This window comes from Tamandua tetradactyla, chromosome 18 (genome assembly GCF_023851605.1).
Source record: "Tamandua tetradactyla isolate mTamTet1 chromosome 18, mTamTet1.pri, whole genome shotgun sequence".
Lineage (NCBI taxonomy): Eukaryota > Metazoa > Chordata > Mammalia > Pilosa > Myrmecophagidae > Tamandua > Tamandua tetradactyla.
In genome coordinates, this window is record NC_135344.1 from 20,910,654 (window position 1) to 20,929,755 (window position 19,102).

Genomic DNA, 19,102 nt, shown 5'->3' on the forward strand with positions numbered 1-19,102 from the left:
GAAGGAAAAAGGAGGAGAAAGACTAATGAAGGAAAGGATCACTGAAAATAAAATTACAGATCCAAGAATTATAGTGTACCCCAAACAGAATAGATCCAAATGACATACTCCAAGGCACTTACTAATCAGATTGTTAAATGTCAAAGACAAAGAGAGAATTTTGAAAGCAGCAAGAGAAAAGCAATCCATTACATACAGTGGAAGCTTGATATGGTTATGTGTGGATTTCTCAGTAGAAACTGTGGAAGCAAGAAGGCAGTGGTATGATATATTTAAAAAGCCTTCAGTGGAAGGATTGAAAGAAAAAAAATGAGGTAGTTTCCTGGTAGTGAAAGAAAATAGGAGCAAAAGATAAGAAATTAGAAAATTGTTCTCAGTGGTGGAAGTCTTTAAAGAGAATAAAGAAGACAAAGACAAAGGGAAAGAAATCTTTTAATAAAAGAAGAATATGGTAAAATTTATCAGGCTTACTGAAGGTGCCACAAAATAAACCAAAAGATCACAGTAAGCCACATCATTAAAGAATTTTAAGAACACCAGGGATAAAACAAAATTTTAAGAGTTTCCATAGTGGAGAGAAGGGAGGAGGGGGTTGGTCACATACAGAGAAATGAAAAGCAGATTGGTATTGAACTTCTCCATAGTTATTGGCATGAATGAGACATAGACTTCTCTACATAACCAAACTCTCATTGAAAATATAAGGGTAGGATAAAAACGTTTTTTCCAGCTCAAAATACTTATCTTCCTTGTATCCTACCTTTGGACATTATTTGAGGATCAATTTTTGCAAATGATTGAATAAACTAAGAAAACATATAAGAGCCAAGAGAGAGGGGATCCAACACAGGAGAATAGCAAAGAGAAGAATTAAGATCACAGTTGTACCCCAGCCCTAGATTGCAGCAGCTAGACTGGGGGAAAGAGGTTCCCAGAGGAAAAAAAGAAATGAAACCTAGAGGACAATGTTTGAGAAACTCTTCAGTATTTGGGGGAAGTTATTGATAGGGATGGGATACATCTTTTGAAGCATTTGGAAAAAAATTATTGGTATACAACATAGAGAAGGGTAGAAAAGACAATACTAACTATCAGTTAATCAAGAAAAACAAAGTTCTAAAGAAAGGACATAATATTTTAGCATGCAACTTTGCTCAGTAGTAATCGACATTTATTTATAATAATGTAAATAATGGCTATTCTTTTAATGAAAATAGAAATGTAATGTTGAGAGGGCAAGGTATTGGAAAGTGAATGGTAATGTGTTTAAAAACAACTAGATTCTAGTCTACCCTACTGGAATTCAACTGCTAATGTGTAGAGTGGCTATTTCAAGAATATCAGTATAAGAACATTACTTAGAAATATATTGGCAAATGGTTGAAGGAACAAGAACAACATTTGCAGTTGCCTTTGGGGAGTTGGTTTTAGGGTTGGGAAGAAGACTGCTTTTTTCTTGCCTTATAGTTCTTTCAGTGCCATCTTATTTTTTTTAACCTCTGCAAATAATTTATTATTATTATTATTTTTTGCATGAGCAGGCACTGGGAATCAAACCCAGGTCTCTGCATGGCAGGCAAGAATTCTGCCACTGAGCCACCATTGCACTGCCCAATAATTTACTTTTAATAAAATAAAAAGTAATTCAAAAATTTAAAAATGTCTGTTAAAATAAGTATAATAAATACTGGAGAATTGAAAAGAAAAGAAAGCTTCTCAACAGATCTTAATGAATTTATTGGTTTTTTTCTTTTTTTCTTTTTCAATTTCTGGAACAGAGTGGATTGTATAATAATCAAGACATATGTTTATGTATTAGTGGGTTTTGTGCACTCCCATAATTGCAACGATTTTATTTATGGTGTCTCTCAGTTGTGTTTGCATAGGATCAAGGAACTGGGAATTCTTTAGCACAGGGTTTTTCAGAACTGTGCTCTTTTACATCCTAGCCTCTTTAAGGTCCACTGTGGAATTGCTAGACTCTGCCCTCTTCTTATTTCCCCCTTTCCTCAGGAAACTCCACCTTAGTCTTAATTTGGCAAAGAAGACCTCTTCAGTAAGTTGGTTAGCTGTGGGTTAAAAAAAGGTTATACCCCTGACCCTCACTATCTACTGCTTTAATGAAAGTCTTCATTCATCAAAGAGTGAAATGGGAAAATTAAACTGTACATGTTAGTACAATACAGGGAAAAACAAAATAAAAAAAATAATAAGAGAAGATATAGGTGAATATTATTTTTACAAGACTGAATTGGAGAAGCGTTTCCAAAGCATTATCAAATGATAATGTGATAATGCTGAAGAAAAATGCTGATAGTTTGAACTAAATAATTATTAGAAATGTTTACATTTTTATGTATAAAAATTAGGCAACATACATAAGAAAATAAAAGGTTATTGTCTTTAATGTATTAAGGAAGCCCTGAGTTGAAAAAAAAAAAAAGATGATCATTCCAATTGAAAAATGATCAAATAAGAAATTCAGAAAAGAGGAAATAAAGTGACTAAAAATAGTTGAAAAACATTTACTCTCATAATCAACTGAAGTACACAGTGATAAAATATCATTTTAACCTATTAAATTGGCAAACATTAAAAACTAGCAAGGCTGAAAAAAAGAACAAAAGTGAATGTATCAACCTGTCATGAGGGAGCAATTGAGTCCACTCTCTAGGACTCCCTGTGGACTGTTGCATGAAGGAAGAAACCAGAGAGAGCAGGGAAAGAGAGAGATCAAGCACCCCACAAGCTCTTGGTAGTGCTGAAACTACAAATCACATTGCCTAATTTTTACTTCATACTCTGTGGTATCACAGTGTCTCTGTGGGCTAAGAGAATCATCACTTCAAGATAAGGGAAAGGTGGGAAAATGGCTGGGAAGTAAAAGTTATGGAAATGAAAAGATGGAAGGAGAAAAGAGACTGGAGGAATTATAAAGGAGAAAGAAGGTAAGAGAATGAAAAGAGAAGTGGAAAATGGTTTGGCCAGCATCTCCGTCAACTTTTATCTACACAATCAATAAACTGAGTTTTTTCTTATCAAACTGTGAAAAGGTTCTAATATGAATTTCCTGGTAACCAATGGACATTCTTATTTCTTAACACTAAAGTTACATTTTCTGTAGGAAGGTGGATAAGAGGGTAACTGAGAACTGGTTAATGAATTGGAAAAAAGATTTTAAGAAAAGTGAATAAATCCGGTTTTAAAAAAGTAAAAGGAGGAAAAATTATCATGAGTATAAGGGCAAGGAGGTAGAAGAATCAGAATCTCTCAACTTCTTACCAGATAAGTTGATAATTTGATTGTCTCATTAGGGAATTGGCTCTACTCTCTCTGTATCCTATATCTATGATGAGAAGGTGGGAAACTGGAAATTTTCATATACTTCAGATGAGAATTTTATTGGTCCAGATGGATAAAAGCTTTCAGGAAGGTAATTTGTAATATCTATCATGCCTTTAAAATGAATGTGTAATTAATTGGTCCTAAGGAAGTAATAGTGATATATATGTAGTTAAATTTATTTTTATATTTCTTAGAGAGTATCATTATAGCAAAAAAAAAAAAATACAATGATCCAGATTTCTGACAGTAGATGATTAAAAAAAATTATGGCATATCAGTGCAAGGGGATACCATACAATTAACTCTGCCTTTGAAGGACTTTTGAGAGAGAGTTGGTTTTAAAGCTGTTCTCAAAACCATCTTTTTTTTATCAACTTCTTAACATATTGTTGGACCACACCTTTCAACTGGAAAAACAAAGAATTTAGCCATGTCTTAGTTTTATCAGAAAGCAGAAAAACTACCAAGATATATATATATACACCTCAAAATGAACTAATACATATGAGTCAAGTTTGGCTAGCATTAGTTGACCCTAGACTAATGTTGTTCTTATTTACAGATCCCAAAATAAAGGTCTTTGTAGAAGGCGACTATAGAAGGCATTGTTCATAAGCCTGACATTCAGTATTCTTTTTTCTTCTTTAATACACTGTCTCTTGCATCTGCCCTACAAACCATGCCCAGCCATATGCATGTGACAAGAGGGTTTATTTTATCTGTAGCCTGCAGCAACAACCTGACTCTCTTTACATCATAGTATTAAAACCATTAGGCAGGGATTGGTTAAATGTCCTTATTTTTCTGGGCTGTTTTTATTGCCTAATATTTCTTTGCTAGAGTCCAATCGCTCAGCAACTGGAACCTCCTTTCAGAAAGTGTCTGCAATGGTTTTAATTTAGGACTCTGAACACATTACAGAGTCCCTCCACTCTCTATCCCCCAAAAAAGTTTAATCCAATTAGCCTTTGGTAGGGTCACTGAATATATACTTTAGTTTTTAATTCTTCTTTGGGAAGTTCTACCATGTTCACAAAGGGATTTAGGAAAAAGGGAATTCCCGAGTGGCCCAAGACAATTTGGCCCCAATCCAGGTGCTTCTAAGCAAAATGGCAACATGAGATCTAAGAAACAATGGCACTCATGAGGAAATGTGAACTACTATGTGTCCACAATCTTCTCAGTCACTTCATGCTCATCAAATCCACCTCATTTCGGCATCAAGGTTACAAAGTAGACTGAGGCCTGAATGAAGAGACAATTGTGATCTGATAAATGAGGAAAGGGGGATCTGGTTGTTACATTTTTCTATCATTTGGCTTTGTATGAGATCACTGTGACACTAATTATTGGTTTTCTGGCTATTTCTGTGAAACAACTCACCTCAAAATGTGGCTTAAAGAAGCAATAATTTTAAACCCTAAGGGTAGCTAAGTGGGAGAATATATGCTTGACATGCGAGTGACCTGAGTTTGTTTCCCGGAGACTACACATGCTAAAGAAAAGAAAAGAAAAAAGCATTAATTTTATTGTTTTTGTGTTTTCCATGGGTTAGAAATTCAGATGTGTCTTGGCTGGGTGGTACGGGCCTGGGGTTTCTCAGGCATATGCAATCAGATGGTGGTTAGAGATGGAACAGCTGGGGTCTGGTCTGCTGGAGGCTGCCTGGGCATCTCCCTCTCTCCTCCTGAAGTCTTATTAGGACCTTTATGGCTATTTTCACACACACTAATTTGGGCCTTCTCACAGTATGACTGCTTCTTCAGTGAGGGGGTCAGGTCGCTTCCATGGCAGCTTAGAACTCCAGCGTGGGTGTCCTGTTCTCAAAGCAGGAGTCATATTGCCTTATGATCCAGCCTCAGAACTCACTCCACATCATGTCTGCTGCATTCTTTTGGCTATGAGGCACTCACATGTCCACAGAGCAGGAAGGGAATAAGACCACCTCCTACACAGGGTACAGCAAGGCTCTAGAAGAGCATGTGGGATGGAGGATATTGTTGTGGCTATCTTTAGAAAATACAATCTGCTGCACTGGGAATATCAGTCAAGCCATCCAGCACCACTAAGTTCAATGTTAAAGAACTTTGGTCTTGAAATAGTAAAAGGCTAATCCCTGTCAAGGTTGAAAAAGGCTAGTTCTTGCATTTAGAAAGGGATGGGGGAAAACAGTTATTCTTTGATTTAAAAAATAATACATAGAAGTTTTTTAGACCGTGACAGAGATGGGTAAAGCTAAAGGATACTTAAAGGATGGTCTACATAAGCTATACATACACAAATGTTGATTACGTTGATGTTTTTAACTTGACAAAATATAGAGTGAACATTGTCACTTAGAAACCTGGCTACAGAGGAAATGTCCATGAAGGAAATTTAAGAATAGTCAGAAGAGGTAGAATGAAACCTGAAAGAACAAGATGGTGTGGGTCTCTGCAGAAACACTGAACACAAGTCATTGTAGTTGAATTAGAATAAGAACCTGCAGTGCTGGGAGTCACACTACATTTTCTGCATGAAAAGCATGAAAAGGATGTGTTCCTCTTAAAACCCACTGCTTGTAAAGAGAGAAATGAGTGGTACTGGAACATGGAGCAGTCAAGAATTACCTTCTGGTTTCTCTGCAATTTGAAATTGTTGTTTGGAAATTGTTTCTTTGTGTATGCATATCATAATAGATGATTTATTGAAGAATTGCTTTATGCCTAGTCATGTGCAGACATCAACTCTATTTAAACAGAGGACAGAACTCTATGAGGAACATCCTCATCTCCATTTTATGCAAGGGAATGTAGGTTCACTCCTGTGTGACTATTCTTTATTCTCCTTCATGGACATTTCTTCTATGGCCAGGTTTTTTAGTGACAATGTTTCCAGGTCTCCATCTCTGTCTTCTTGTAGTGTAAGTCAATATAAGTTTCCTTCTGCTCCCAGATCTGGTCTCTTAGACCTACCAAATGCTACCAATTCTACCTTCTAAGCGTTTCTCAAATCTGTCTTTCCACTCTGTTCCTACTGTCATTGCCTTGGTTCAGACCTTTTATTCTTTATGCTTTTACCCATGTGGCAGCCTCCTACTGCTGTCCCTATTCTAATCTATGCTCCTGTTATCTGCCAGAGCAGATCTTACCAGGTTGTTCACCTGCTTAAACTTCTCTAATGGTTCCTCATTTCTTAACTGATAAAATATAAACTCCTTGATAGGGCATTTAAGGGCCAGCATGATCTGGCTTCCACCTACCATCTAGCCTCATCTCTTTGATCCCCTCATATTTCTTGGTCCATCAAAAGAAATTCCAGACCCTCTCTCCCTGTAGTTTTAACACCTTCATGGTTTTTGTTTTGTTTTGTTTTATTAAAGAAATTGTAGGCTTACAAAATCATGCAGAAAATGCAAAGTTCCCATTATCCATCCCAACCCCACCCTGAATCATTGACACCTTACTTTAGTCTGTGTTCTAGTTTGCTAGCTGCCAGAATGCAGTATATCAGAAACAGAATGGCTTTTAAAAAGGGGAATTTAATAAGTTGCTAGTTTACAGTTCTAAGGCCAAGAAAGTGTCCCAATTAAAGCAAGTCTATAGAAATGTCCAATCAAAAGTATCCATCCAGGGAAAGGTACCTTGGTTCAGGAAGGCCGATGAAGTTCACGGTTACTCTCTCAAGTGGAAAGGCACATGGCGAACAGAGTCAGAGTTTCTCTCTCATCTGGAAAGGCACATGGTGAACTAAGTCAGGGTTCCTCTCTCATCTGGAAGGGCACGTAGTGGACACAGCGTCATCTGCTAGCTTCTTCTCCTACTTCCTGTTTCATGAAGCTCCCCGGGAGGCATTTTCCTTCTTCCTCTCCCAAGGTCACAGGCTGGTGGACTCGGCTTCTCGTGGCTGTGTCGTTCTCTGCTCTCTCTGAATCTCCCAAAATGTTTCCTTTTTTATAGGACTTCAGAAACTAATCAAGACCCACCCAAATGGGTAGAGACATGTCATCACCTAATCCAGTTTAACAACCACTCTTGATTAAATCACATCTCCAGGGAGATGATCTAATTACAGATTCAAACATATAGATTTGAATAGGGATTATTCTGCCTTTACAAAATGGGATTTTGATTAAAACATGGCTTTTCCAGGGCACATATATCCTTTCAAACCAGCACAGTCTGGTACACTTTTGTTCGAACTGTGCCCACCATTGAGAACACCTTTTGTAGACTCTATTGGCTTAGCAATCTGTCTTCCAGAAAGCACTTATTAACCCCAGGCCCATCTTCTGTACTCCCATGACCCCATAACAGTCTGTACATTATGCTTGCGTAGTCCACCTCACCCACTAACCTTTGAATTTGCTAAGGGTTGTCATCTCCATAGCCTTTGAATTAGCAGAGTCTGCCCCAAGGAGGAGTTTAATACAAGTTGGAATATAATTAGATTGAATCAGAAATGAACAATAATCCAGCAACATAACATTCTAATTTCAAAGAGAACTTTGGCACTCGTGGCAACATTAAAAAAGAAGAATCCTAAGGATCCATCAGGTGGGACTGGGGATGCTCACCAGAGCCTTGTTAATCTCTGAGAGCTACTAGCAAAAGGAACTTGAGGAATGAAGGTGGAAGCTTGGAGCAGGTTCCGAGGAGGGCACAGGACATAAAAGATGAAACCTTCCATGCCAGTGGAAAGGAGACCTTTCAGGTTAGTGAAGAAAAGGTCAAGGTACAGTTTAATAATGACATCCACATTTTTGAATTTAACTTCACAGAAGATGGGCATCTCCTAGGAACTAGGAATAGGGAATGTGGCTTTAGTCAGTAGTAGAAGAGATTTAAAAAAAGACAGATTTCCTGACAGTGAAGTTTATAAAGTGGGACAGGTTGTTCATGGAGGTAAAGAAATTCCCTGCCCTTTTGCAGCAAGGGGAGGAGATAGGGGCAGGAGATGGCAGGGAAGGAAGTTCCCCATTGGCTTAAGTAAAGGCCCACCAAAGATGGAGGATAAAATTAAAGAAACTCAAGGTTTTATACAAATCCTACAAGTCAGTGATACTTTAAAATGCTGATTTTATATAATAATAAATGTTTAGAACATTTCACATTTTTGCCTAAGAGAAAATGTTGAATTTACAAGCATACAATGCAAAGAATAACTAGTTGGGCATTTCTAAAGTATAGTCAACTGATAATGCTTGATTCTAGCTGTTTCTACTTTTTTTTTGTTTTTCCAAGAAAAGTTTTATTGAGATATAATTCATATAACAGAAAGTTCATATTTTAAAAATGTACACTTCAGTGGTTTTTAGTATATTCACGAAGTTGTTCATCGATCACTATATAATTCTAAAACATTTTCATCACCCCCAAAAGAAACACTGTACCCACTTGCTGTCATGCATTCCTGCTCCAAACTCCCAGCCTAAGGCAAACCACTAATCTACTTTCTATCTCTATAAATTTTCCTCTTCTGGGTGTTTAGGTTGTTTCCACTTTTGGCTATTATAAATAAATGCTGGTATGAACATTAATTTGCAAGCTTTCTTTTTTTTATAGACACATGTTTTCATTTCTTTGGGATACATATACCTCAGATTGGAATTTCTAGGTCATATAGTATAATTCTATATTTCTGTGGAACTGGCAGACTGATTTCCAAAGCAAGTGCATGATTTTACATTCTCACCAGCAAGGTATGAGGGCTCCAATTTTTCCACCTCCTTATGACATTTGTTATTATCCGTATTTTTTATTATAGCCATCCTAGGGGATGTGAAGTGGTATCTCACTGTGTTTTTTTTGTTTGTTTGTTTTCCTTAACGTTTTTAATTGTATACTATAACATATATACAAAGCAAAGAAATAAAAAAGCAATAGTTTTCAAACCACTCTTCAAAAAGTGGTTACAGGATAGATCCCAGAGTTTGTCATGGGTTATTGTATGATCCTCTCCTATTTTTCCTTCTAGCTGCTCCAGAACATAGGAGGCTAGCAGACTTAAATACTTTTTTATCATCACAATCGACTTTTTTTCCTTCTTTTTTTGTGAACAATAACATATATACAAAACTATAAATTTCCAAGCACAGCACCACAGTTAGTTTTAGAACATATTTCAGACTTTGGCATGGGTTACAATTTCACTATTTTAAGTTTTTACTTTATTTGCTCTAAAATACTGGAGACTAAAAGAGAGATCAATTTAATGATTCAGCATTCATAGTCATTTTTTAAGTCCTCTCTTCTATGTATAATTCCAACATCACCTTTGATCTTTCCATACTCTATTTGGGGTTGTTTGGGCTATGGCAATTCAAAGTACATTGTTGGAATTTTGATTGGTACTGTGTTGAATCTGTAGATCAGTTTGGGGATAATTGACAGCTTAACTGTATTTAGTCTTCCTGTCCATGCGCAGGGAATGTTTTTCCACCTATTTAGATCTCCTTTGATTTCTTTTAGCAATGTTACGTAGTTTTCTGTGTACAAGTCCTTTATGTCCCTAGTTAAATTCATTCCTAAGTATTTGATTCTTTTAGTTGCTATTTTGAGTGGAATTTTTTCCTTAACTGACTCCTCAGCTAGCTCATTGCTATGTATAGAAATGTTACTGATTTTTGCACATTAATTTTGTATCTGTTGAATTTGTTTATTAGCTCAGGTAAGTTTGCTGTAGATTTCTCTGGATCTTCCAAGTATGGTATATCATCTGCAAATAATGAGAGTTTTACTTCTTCTTTTCCAATTTGGATGCCTTTTATTTCTTTGTCCTGCCTGATTGCTCTAGCTAGAACTTCTAGTACAGTGTTGAATAATAGTGATGTCAGTGGGCATTCTTGTCTTGTACCTGACCTTAGGGGAAAGACTTTCAGTCTTTCTTCATTGAGTATCGATGCTGGCTCTTGGTTTTTCATACATTCCCTTTATCACATTGAGGTAGTTACCTTTGATTCCTATCATTTGGAGTGTTTTTATCAGAATTTTGTCAAATGCTTTTTCAGCATCCATTGAGATGATCGTGTGATTTTTCCCTTTTGATTTGTTAATATGCTGTATTACATTAATTAAGCTCTAGCTAGAGCAATTAAAACATTAATTGATTTTCTTGTGTTGAACCATCCTTGCATTCTGGTATAAACCCCACTTGGTCATGGTATATAATTTTTTTAATGTGTTGGATTCGATTTGCTAATATTTTATTGGGAATTTTTGCATCTATGTTCATTAGGGAGATTGGCCTGTACTTTTCCTTTCTTATAGCATCTTTACCTGGTTTGGGTATTAAAATGAAATTTGCTTCATAAAATGAGTTAAGTAGAATTCCTTTTTCCTCAATTTTTTGGGAAAAGTTTGAGCAGGATTGGTGTTAGTTCTTTCTGGAATGTTTGATAAAATTCCCTTGTGAAGCAGTCTGGTCCTGGGCTTTTCTTGGTGGGAAGATTTTTGATGACTGATTGAATCTCTTTACTTGTGATTGGTTTGTTGAAATCTTCTATTTCTTCCTGAGTCAGTGTATCTTGTTTGTATGTCTCCAGAAATTTGTCCATTTCATCTAAAAAGTTGTCTAGTTTGTTGGCATATAGTTGTTCATTGTATCCTCTTATGATTTCTTTTATTTCTTCAGGGTCTGTGGTAACTCACTCCTTCTCATTTCTGATTTTGTTTATTTGCATCCTCTCTCTGTTTTTTCTTTGTCAGCCTTGCTGGTGGCCGATCAATTTTATTTATTTTCACAAATAACCAACTTTTGGTTTTATTGATTCTTTCTATTGTTCTTTTGTTCTCCCATTCATTTATCTCTGCTTTAATCTTTGTTATTTCTCTTCTCTTATTTGCTTTGGAGTTAGTTTGCTGTTCTTTCTCAAGTTCCTCCTGGTTTGCTCTTAAGTCCTCGATTTTTGCTCTTTCTTGTTTTTTAATACAGGCATTTAAGGCAATAAATGTCCCTCTCAGCATAGCCTTTGCTGCATCCCACAAGTTCTGATAAGTTGTATTCTCATTTTCATTCATCTCCAGATAGCTGCTGATTTTTCTAGCAATTTCTTCTTTGACCCACTGGTTGTTTAAGAGTGTTACTTAATCTCCATATATTTCTGAGTGTTCTTATTCTTTGGTAGTTATTGAGATCCAGCTTCATCCCATTGTGATCAGAGAAAGTGCTTTGAATAATTTCAATATTTTTAAATTTATAAAGACCTGTTTTGTGACCCAGCACATGATCTATCCTGGAGAATGTTCCATAAGCACTAGAGAAGAATGTATAATCTTGTGCTTTGGGGTGCAATGACCTATATATCTGTTAGGTCTAATTCATTTATCAAGTTATTTAACTTCTCTGTTTCGTTGTTGATCTTATGTCTGGTTGTTCTAGTTATAGAGGAGAGTAGTGTTTTTGAAGTCTTCTGCTATTATTGTTGAAACATCTGTCACTCACTTCAGTTTTGCCAATGTCTGTCTCATGTACTTTGGAGCTCCTTGGCTGGGAGCATAAACATTTATGATTGTTATATCTTCTTGGTGAATTGACCCTTTAATTAGTATATAGTGTCCTTTGACCCTTTAATTAGTATATAGTGTCCTTCTTTGTCTCTTATAATGTCTTTAAATTTAAAGTCTATTTTTTCCCAATATTAGTATAGCTATTCTTGCTTTCTTTTGGTTACAGCTTGTGTGGAAGATCTTTTTCCATGCTTTCACTTTCAATTTATTTGTATCCTTGTGTCTAAGATGAGTCTCTTGTAAGCAGCATATAGCTAGATTATGTTTCTTAATCCATTCTGCCAATCTGTATCTTTTTTTTTTTTTAATTTTAATTTTTTATTTTTTTACATGGGCAGGCACCAGGAAATGAACCCGGGTCTCCAGCATGGCAGGCGAGAACTCTGCCTGCTGAGCCACCGTGGCCCAATCTGTATCTTTTAATTGGTAAATTTAGTCCATTAACATTCAAAGTTATTACTGAAAAGGCGTTTCTTGATTCCACCATCTTATCTTTTTTATTTTATTTATCAGATCTATGTATTATTTTCCCTCCTTCTCTTTGTATTCTTTAAACTACCCTTAGTGGTACTCTTCAATTCTGTGCTATCCTCCAGACCTCCCTCTCCTGTCTTTTCTTTTTCAGCTGGCAGAAGTCCTTTGAGTATTTCTTGTAGGGCCGGTCCCTTGTTGACAAATTCTTTAAGGACTTCTTTGACTGTGAAAACTTTAATCTTCTCCTCAATTTTGAAGAACAATTTAGCTGGGTACAGAATTCTTGGCTAGAAGTCTTTCTCCTTCAGGATTTTGAATATATCATGCCACTGCCTTCTCGCCTCCAGGGTGCTAGTTGAGTACTCTGAACTCAGTCTTATTTGATTTCCCTTGTATATAGTAGATTATTTTTCTCTTGCTGCTTTCCGGATTTTCTGCTTCTCTTTAACATTTTACAGGTTGATTAGTGTGTGCCTTGGGGAAGGCCTATTTGGATTTATTCTGTTTGGAGTTCTTTGGACTTCCTTGACTTGTATATTTATGTCCTTTATGAGGGTTGGGAAGTTTTCCCCCATTATATCTTCAACTACTCTTCCTAGCCCTTTACTCCTCTCTTTTCCTTCTGGGACACCAATGATTCTTATATATATTTGTGCGCTTTGTTTTGCCTATCATTTCCCTGAGTTCCCATTCAGTTTTTTTCAATCTTTTTTGCCATTTGCCGTTTTGAGTCTTTGGAGTCAATTGTCCTCTTATCACTTATTCTTTCTTCTGTCTCTTCAAGTCTGGCATTGTGTGCCTCTAGTATGTTTTTTATTTGGTCAGCAGATTCTTTAATCTCTGTGATTTCCATATTTTTCTATTTATTCTTTCAAATTCCTCTTTGTGCTCATCTACTGTCTTCCTGATCTCCTTTATGTCATTTCCTGTCCCACTTATTTTATTGAGTAGAGTTGCATGCACATCTTTGATTAGTTGCTCCAACGTCTGCATCTCCTCAGATGTTTTAATTTGGTCCTTAAGCAGGGCTATATCTCTCTGCATTGTGATATGCTTAGTGATCTTCTGCTGTCTTCGTCGCATGTAGATATCTTGATTGATTTACTTGGGGAGTAGATTTCTTTCAGTAGTATAAGGCTTTGTGTTGCAGGATGGTTGTAAAGTAGGAAGCAGGGCAAGGGGTGGAGCACTCAGTATAGTAATTTGTTTCAGGGCAAGTATGAGCGCAGGTTGGGGATGTTATACTGTTGCTTGCGAATGTGGGTGCCCAGCAGTCAGGAAGGATGTAGCTGTGCGGGTGCACCATTATGGGGGATGTAACCCTGGTGTGCACTGGTCTAAGGCACGGGGCCCTTTGTGTGCATGCTAGAGCTGTGGCAGCAGGTCTGCGTTATGCCTTCGTGGATTGGGGGCAGATGTGACCTGGCTGTGCAGGTCGTCGCTTTCTCAGAGCTGGGAAGTGAGGCTGAGGGCTGTGCGCATGTGTGGTTTTAGGAGTGCTGTAACATGGCAGTTCCCACAGCTGAATGACGTTGATTACGGGTCTGTGCGCTTGTGTGGGCCTGGGAGTGCCCTAAACAGATTTGCTGAACTCAGGGAGGGAGGGTTGAGGTTGTGCGACACTATGGGCTGGGTGGGGGTTTGGTGCCGCGGGGAGGGTAGCCTAGGTATGGAGGTTAGTGCCCACAACCTTTCTGCGCTGGTAACAGCCTGCAGGGAACAGGGAGGGTGAGGTAGTGCTTGGGAGGGGTGTAGGAGAGGTGGGTTGGGGTGCACTTGGGGTGGGGTGTGGGGCAGGGACGTGCACTGGGGGCTGGTAGGGTGGGGACACATGGAGCACGGGGAATGGGAGCGGTGACGACGGGGTTCAGGTGTGTGGGGTGTGGGTTGAGTCGCCATTCACAGGGCCACGCTGGTGACGGTAGTGCGCCCAAGGAACGTGGCCCAGTGTGTTTCATAGACCCTTGTACCCGTTTGTGCACTCCTACCGTCTCTGCTGCTCTGCACCTCTTTTGGCCAGGCTCCAGCCCTTTGCCTCTCAGTTGCTCGGGCTCTGCAACTAGGGCTGCTGCATCTGGTGCAGAAGACTCTCCAGGTCAGTCGCACTCCTGAATTTCTGCCTCAGTTGCCCTCCTGTCCCTTCTCAAACTTTTCCGTTTGAAGCAGACGCTAATCTCAGGCAGCTCTAGTCGGCCATCTTCCCAGAAGATTGGCTGTTTCTACTTTTAATCACTGTAAAGTACTAGCAAAAAAAATATATCCTTTTTTGTCACTTGCTGATTAATCTCAGGTAATACTTGTGGCAAGACAAGATTGCAAGCTCTGCTGTCTGGAAAAATTATTGTTATTTGGGAATTACAGTCAGCCTCTCCTGCTTTTATGCTGGCAGTTTCTTCCTTTCTGATATTTAAATACCATATAATGGTGCCACAATAATGTTTAAATGTTACTGGTGGAAACTGTTAGCAGTTAAAATTCCTGTATTTATCTTTTCTATGTCAGTAAAGGGTTTGGGTTTCTTAGAAATAGAAAATGTTCTTATGTATTTTTTACTAAATTTAATTTGCTATCTCTTTCTTCTACATCCCTTTCATCTTTCCCATACAGTAAAGAATCATTAAAATAAATCACATAAACTCTAGAAGTTTTTGTTCTTATACTATAAGGCTAAGAATACTTTAATAGGAACCAATCCAAATAGTTCAATCTATATTAAAGAAAAAGATGTTGCAAATGTTTCTCTTCAAAGTATTAAAAGTATATGAAGGTTAAAGAAGGAGGCTAAAAAGAAACCCTTATTAGTGGAAATACATTCCGATACATCAAACTGATTCCAATCTTAATAGTCAATTTAAATGACAGAATTGGTTAATAGCATCAAATTAGGATGAACGAAAGAGATAAAAAGCTATTTCCACAAGTTGTTTCAAAACAAGACATTCACTGGCTGATGCCATATTATATCAGTCTGATTATACTGTATATAAAGCAGGTCCTATGATAAAATCCTGCTGGGAAATGTGTTTAATCAGATGTCTTTGATATTATTTGAGTGAAAGCTGCTCTGGATTCAAAGTAATCAAAGAGAAAAATTTTTTACTCCTGCAGTCAATCTTTTTTTTTTTTTTTAACATGGGCAAGCAACGAATCCTGCAGTCAATCTTAATCTGCTGTGGGAGCTAGTAGTCTATGCAAATTCCATCCTCATCTCCCAGACATGAGCATGAGCTAAATGGTTGGGATTTCAGGTTCATCTTTTCAGATGCCATAAACAAATTTGTTTTGCTTAATCACCATGTTCCACATCCACATCAACTGTTCATTTATACATTTATTAAAAATGAAGTCAAGCTGAAGATTTTCCATTGATAGGAATTTCAGTGGACACTGGTGATTACAATTAACAGCCACCCAATAATAATATAAAATAACTATCTTGGACAGCTTTGTTTAGCTCTGTCTGGAACTAAATTGACACATTGATTTCCCAAGAACATCTTTCAATTTCATTAGTCAGTTCTAAACACTTTGTGAAGATAGGTCATAGAAATAACAGATGATATGAAAACTTTCATAACTTACTTTTCTCCTTCTTCCACGGGGTGCACTATTTTTGCATTTTCCTGAGCTCACCACTTTAGTTGTGGAGTTCACTTCATGCTGCCACTTCCCACTGCATGTCAGAACAGCCTAAAATGGTTTCTCTGTGCCCGTTTGAAATTGAACTTTATAATCAGCTCTGTAGGAGGCTGTTGAATGTAGGGCATTTACTCCAGTGTCTTTAAAGGGAGAAAGCTGTACCTGGCTAAGGCTTTCCTCTGTCCCCTGCCAGTGCCAGGGGTTGGAATGCCTCTCTAGGGAAGGAAAGATGGAGCCAACCACCAAGTTGCTGCAACCTAAAGATAACTTGGGAAGGGAGGGAGAACAAAAGGCTTCACTTACATTGAGATGATAAGTGGCAAATGATGTATAGGGGTGTGGGGGTGTGGGAGGGAACCTGGTGTCTGCAAGGAAGGAGAACTGGTAGTTGTCCTTGTCTAGAAGGGGAAAGGGCAAAGAGTGCTGTCCCTGAACAGTTGAGGCCCTGGGGAATTTCATAAAGAATCAAACTACAAAGGATTCTCAGCAGATTTGTACTGTAAGAGCTTAAGGTCTTTGGACATTTTGGTCCCACAGACAGCTGAAACTGTCTCATGGCAAATACCTATCAGCTACTTATGTATTTCAGAGGCAAAAGATAATGGGGAAACTAACAAATCACATGTATTTTCCACTTATCATTGCTTAGTGTCTCTAGTAAGTAAATGCAGTTATCTCAGCTGAGCTACTCTTTAAAATTATTGTTAATTAAATAATACTCCCTAAGGAATCTGTCGTTACAGCACTCAGGAATGGGTTTGTTGAATTTATCTGAGGTGGTTAATGCTCCAACAAACGGATTTTTAATTGTCATAAGAAATATTTTTGATGGGGATTCTCATTCTCTTTTTCCCAACAATTTTATAGTATATTTTCTGTCTTAAACTTTTCCTTTTAGCTTCTATGTCCAGAGTTCCATAAGGCCAGAAGGCTCGTTCTCTAATGATTCATCTGTCGAATTAGCTGTTTTCCATAATGGGAAAAATGCATATTGTTATTAGATATATAGTTCTATCCCCTTCTCCTGCCCCATTTCCATTATGGCTAAAGAGAAGCAACTAATAACAGATTTTAAAATGAACTTAATTTCCCCCTGCTCATTTCATTACTTATCCTTTGAAATAAGTGACTTTTGCTGGGAGACATGATTTCTGGTATGTCATAGGTCTAACTGTGACATTATTTCTTGTCAACTGTTTTCTTAGAAGACAGGTTTGTTGGATGGGTAGAACAATTATCATTAGATGCTGTTGAAAGGGGTAAAGATGAAGGCATTTGGTTCCAGAGAGGAACACGTGCTACAGCCTAGAATTTGAAGTGACCTTATCTACAAACATTTTTCTTCTGTTCATGAGCAGAGAAATAGAGAATAAGGACAAGCATTAAGAAAAAGCTGCATTTTTTTTTGGTGTTATAAAAGTCCTCATATGCCATTTCAAAAAGAAGTGTTATTTCAGCCTTTTCTTAAATGACCTCTTTTTCATCATAATATAATATATTTCTTTCACCTTTTGACTGGTACTTTGGTTTTTTAATAAAGTTACATGCTTGTTTCAGAGGAATTATACTTTAGAATGCATCTCAGTGGTATTTCATCCTAACAGTTTCATTTGGTTGAATTAATGTGCAGCTGTGCTTTAGCAAAGTAGGGGTTGGGGGTGGGAGAGAGAAAAAGAGAGAGGGAGAGTAAATATAGAAGAGTGAGGCTCATATAACCTAACCTCCAAGCAAAGATTTCTTTAGTTTCACATATCACTATCATTACAGTAACCTTTATCTGTTATAAAAGCATCATTTATCTAGGTAGTACTAAAACATCTATATCCATATCATATCAGTGATTTACTGTTCTGTAAAATAGTTTCCTTTCTTCCTCTTCACCAAGTTCATGTTTTGTTTTTATCTCTTCTCTCGCTGTCTGGTATTGCTTGATGATCTTTCATTCTCTTTTTTCAGGTTCTTCTCTCTTTTTCCCATTAAGATGTGAATAGGCAGGCATCTCAGTCAGTATCTCTATACATGGCTGAATACACTTGGAGAAAAGCAGGGTCACCTTTTGTCTGGACCCTGGATAGCTATGTGTCGTTCCACACCAATAGGCAAAGCCTCCCTCACAATAAGGACTTTGAAATAAATGCCAGAACAAATTGAGCTCAGACTAATCAGTTCCTTTCCTTTTTCAGCTGGAAAATGGAGGAATGGGGTAACAAGACCATTTTTGACCAATGACAACACAGCATAAAAATAGATTGGATACAGCCAGTGCCCAGTCATGTTGCAGACGACAGTCATGGAATATATTGTGTACGGGGTGATAAGAGGTGACTCCGTAATCACCCAGGTAACCGAGCATTGTTCCCTGCCACTTCTCTGGGCGTTCCAGTATGTATGAACTGCACAGCTGTGGCAGTAGGCAGGAAGAGTATTGGGATACACATTAAGCCAGCCAGCAGAGGAGAACACAGATTGATAGGACTGATTGGTGCTTGTGGTCTTTTTGCATTTGGTGAAGACCAGCAGAGGCAGCACTCAAATTTATTTAGCCAGGTAATAATGAGAAACCTGGTCTCTGGTAAGAAACCTGAATATAGGAGAAAAAAACTCATTTAAAACCACTATTACATTTTTCCTACACAAGTCTATATAAGAATCCCCCTAAATCATTGGCATATTTCATATGTGGCATCTGTGGTACATCTACATCCTTCTCTCTGTTAGATATATATTTATGTGTGTTTGAGTGTGTATGCCTGTATGTGTACTTACATGTTTTTATTCATTCAGTCTACATGCATGTAAGTAGCAGGGAACTAAATATGTATATGTATAAAGGTAAATGCAAACAGATATAATAGTATGTGTGATTTTCCTCTTTTTATATACATATATACACATAACATGTTCATATTCCAAAGATTGATTCTAAATCTACAAAATACCACAGGTTCCCTTCCAGAGATCCTTCCCCATTAATGAGAGATTGTGCTGGACCCAAAGGTTGCGTATACAACCAAGGTTGTATCTTTGTTGTCACTGCAGGGTGACTGAGAGGAGAAAAGAAGCAAGACCTGTGACAAACTGGCAGACTTGCCTGATGTGTCAGGTAGCCAAACTACCTGTCTGTGTGGCAGCCCAGGCTATATATTTTTAATAATGTT

At 37.6% G+C, this 19,102-nt stretch overlaps 1 protein-coding gene and 1 long non-coding RNA gene across 7 annotated transcripts in view; one reads left to right on the top strand and one right to left on the bottom strand.

The window, feature by feature from the left end:
- Positions 1-19,102, bottom strand: part of CDH20 (cadherin 20) — a 252,220-nt gene that overhangs the window by 76,726 nt on the left and 156,392 nt on the right. The window lies entirely within an intron of this gene.
- LOC143662000 (uncharacterized) overlaps positions 1-19,102 on the top strand; it is a 168,645-nt gene that overhangs the window by 76,044 nt on the left and 73,499 nt on the right. For 2 of the 4 annotated variants that reach the window (XR_013165071.1, XR_013165073.1), the window contains exons 5-6: positions 3,315-3,433; positions 18,128-18,771. This is a non-coding gene — a long non-coding RNA (uncharacterized LOC143662000). Of the gene's footprint in view, positions 1-3,314; positions 3,434-18,127; positions 18,772-19,102 lie in introns of those variants that run through there. The other 2 variants (XR_013165072.1, XR_013165074.1) reach the window with 2 other exon arrangements.